This window comes from Sciurus carolinensis, unplaced genomic scaffold (assembly GCF_902686445.1).
Source record: "Sciurus carolinensis unplaced genomic scaffold, mSciCar1.2, whole genome shotgun sequence".
In the NCBI taxonomy this organism is placed as follows: Eukaryota; Metazoa; Chordata; class Mammalia; order Rodentia; family Sciuridae; genus Sciurus; species Sciurus carolinensis.
The window spans coordinates 30,452-34,136 of NW_025920523.1; the positions used below are offsets into that span (position 1 = coordinate 30,452).

General features: G+C 36.0%; 1 pseudogene; it reads right to left on the reverse strand.

Annotated features, from left to right (window-relative positions):
* Positions 1-2,587: 2,587 nt before the first annotated feature.
* LOC124975820 (D-aminoacyl-tRNA deacylase 1-like) lies at positions 2,588-3,290 on the reverse strand (annotated as a pseudogene).
* Positions 3,291-3,685: the final 395 nt, after the last annotated feature.

Genomic DNA, 3,685 nt, shown 5'->3' on the forward strand with positions numbered 1-3,685 from the left:
AGACCCTGTTTCTAATAAAATACAAAATGGGGCTGGGGATTTAGCTCAGTGTTCAACTACCCCTGAATTCAAATCCTGGTATGAAAGAGACAGGGGGTGAGGAGAGAAAGAAAATGTATAGACATCATTTTTTACTATAATTCACTTAAAGCACAAGAACCCAGGCATTGTTATGTAAGAGTAATTTGAAAGAAAGGGTAAAGCATTTAAAATACCTCAAAGATGGAGAGGATTAAAGCACCTCAACTTTAAGGTTTAAAAGTGAAAAGGAAATCACTTGTACTGGAAGAAAATATGAATGTGTTCCCTTAATATCTTATTGTGATGAAGCCTTTTCTAACTGTATTTCAACATCTAGCAACATAAAAGGTAAAATTAAATAATCATATAAAAGTAAAAATTTGCATGGAAAGAAAGTTTTGAATTAAAAAATAATAGACAACCTTTACAAATTGCAATCCACATCATGAACTCCTGAAACCAAAAAGAAAAAGACCAGTGACCTATTAGAAAGAAAAGGTCATAAGAATTCAAGGGGGGAATAATTAAATACCCCTTGGACATGTGAAAAAATACCCAACATCACTGATAAACTCAGTAGAGAAACCCAATAGCCTGAATTACTCCAGTCCTCATCTATTGCAATGACAAAATCCTGAGTCTGACAATACATTCAGCAGGCAACACTAAGAAAAAATACTTCATATACTTTCAGGTAATAGTACAAAATGGCAATCTAGCAGTATCTACCACAATGACAGAGGCATTTATCTTTTATTAAATAATTCTTTATTTTAGAACATTTTAGATTTACAGAAAATTTTTAAATTGTGTCTTCTCTTGCACACACCCAGTTTTTACTATGAAGATTTTAAAACATTATGGTACCTATTTATAATTAATGAACAAATACTAATGCATCATTATTTACTGAAGTTTATTCATTTTTTGGATTTCCTTAGTTTTACTGAATGCACTATTACTGATTTTGGGCCCTATCCAGTTTACCATATTATATTATAAAAATCACATCTTCTTAGGTTACTCTTGGCTGTAATGGTTTGTCTGACTTTCTTGTCATTGATGACATTGGCAGTTTTGAGGAGTACCACTCAAGTATTTTGTAGAAAGACCCTCAGTTGGGATTTTTCTCCTGGTTTTCCATAATTAGCCTGGGGTTATGGTTTTGGGGGAGGAAGACCACAGATGGGAAGATCCATTCTCATTACATCATGCTATCAATATGATTTATAAACATCAATACTAAGTTTGATCACATTATTGAAGTGGTGTTAAGTTTCTCCTATGTCAAGTTATCCTTTTCCCAATTTTCCATACTGTACTATTAAGAAAGAGGTTACACAGTATAACCTACACTTAGGGAGTTAGGAGCACACTTCCTTGAGAACTGAATAGCTACATAAAACATTTGGAATTGTTCTGCACAAAAAATGTATCTAATCTTCCCTATTTAGTTGACCACTTATTTTTGTCAGTATGAACCCATGGATAGTATTTTATACTTGTGTTATAATTTAATAGTACTTTACTTTTTAATTTTAAATTTTACAGACTGCATTTTGATTCATTGTACACAAATGGGGTATGACTTTTCATTTCTACAGTTGTACACGATGTAGATTCACATCATTCATGTAATCAGGCATGTACATAGGGCAATAATGTCTGTCTCAGTCTACTATCTTTCCTTCCAGTACTCTATTTTGTTGTACAACTTGTCTCAATATTCTTCATTGAGAGTTCTTTCAGTGGGCTGTGTCCCTTCAAAAAAAGCCCACTCACAGTTCTTCTTTGGTATTCCGAAACTTTTGGCATTACAATATGCTCCAGGTTTTTCTTTTATATTTTATCTTCTGTCCCAGTTCTAGAATCACCATTTCTCCAAGAAGGTCTGGTTCCTTTTATAGAAAAATGACATTAGGAACCAAGATCTGGGTGTGAGTTATGCTTAGTGCTACTAAATCACTGCTTCTAAGTCCTCTCAAGTTGAAAGAGCAAGAAAATTTACATCCTATTGATGTTTGTTCTCAAAATAAAACCATACATTTACTGGTACAAGTACGAAATATATGTAGTTTGTTTCATTTTTATTTGGCATTGTAGAGACAAAATATAGGAAACATCTACAGTGTCTACATAGGATCAAGTTATTTTTAAATTTAATTAATATTTATTTTTAGATAAAAGAAAAAAATTTACAAGATGCAAAGGTTTCACACAAGACATTATCATTGATGGTTGTTCTTCTAGCAGAATTCACCACAGTGGACTTGATGACCAATGACATTGGGCCAGCCTACTCTAAAAGCAAGCCAAGACATGGTGGAAAACAGCAAAGTTGTTCTGTGGGGTGGCATGGGTGTGTGCCTCTGCCATGCACACTGCCTCATCAGCAGTACCCACTGCCTTCACATCACAGCAACTACAGAAAACATAATGGTCCTTGGGTTTGTTTCTGTTCCTTGTTTTTGTTCTGTGTTTTCTGTGGGGCTATTTAGATTCCCAATTTCTTATGTATACCTCCTCTTTATTTATCAGTTTCAATTTCTTAAAGCAGTGTAAGTGCTTAGCATTTTGAATTTTTTAGAATCCAGATCTGCTCAATGGTAAATGAACTAAGTCTTCTTCCTTTAGGGGCTATGGCTCCCACTGAGGACACATCACCCTCTGCCCAGTTGCTGATGCTGTGATCTTCTTTTCAGGGAGCATTTATCTCTTTGCTTGATTCAGAAGGGTCCTTGTCTCTGGTCTTCTTTTTCTTCTGCTGCTATTTCTCAAGCTTTGACAGTTGCTTTGGGTCTGAGGTGGCAGCACCAAGAGCAGGGGATTCCAATTGTATGATCACAGGCCCATCCATAATTCTGAATGTGTACCTGCATACAGGCATCAAACTTGCCATCTTTGATGAGTTCCAGCTTGTAAGTCTTTTAAAGCTACTCCAGGAAGCTGTTGTAGAAGCCCTGTACCTGTTATGTGGACATCGCCAGGTGGAAGTCAGGCTTGTTCCCCTTGAGGACACACTGAAGGATAAACTGGCTGACACACAGCACCTCGTACTGTTTATCCATCACACTCTTTGACCAGTGCTTACCACTTTCATCCTGAAACACATGCAGGTTCAAAATCTTTTGAACCATGTGCTCCAGATCCTTCTGAATATCTTCCAGTGAAATACCCAACAACACAAAAGTGCCATGCTCAGTGGCACTTATCTGCTCCTCTCCAACTGTCAGGTTGGCCTGGGTGATGTGCTGCACCATGACCTTCATGGTGGTGGCTGGGGCGAGTGAGGCAGCACCATGATCTGTCTGGTCTTGCAACTCAATGGGTGACTCCACAGCTGGCACCCTCTGCAGATGACCTAGGATCAAGTTTTTACTAAATTGTGCTACATTCACACAATGAAATACCATACAGATCTTTAAAGACAAAAATCTTGTCTAGTTATGGCAAGAGCTCCAAAATAAAATCCTCATATTTTTATATTTGCAAAGAGAAACACAAAAGATAAATAGTATAATAAAAGTAATGTTTACATATAAAACATTACATATAATGTTACATATAAGAAAGTAAAGCATATTAAAGGTGTGGGGAGAAAAAAGTAGAGAGCAAAAGAGAAAATGACTTGCATTTCATTCTACATACTTGAATTTTATTGATT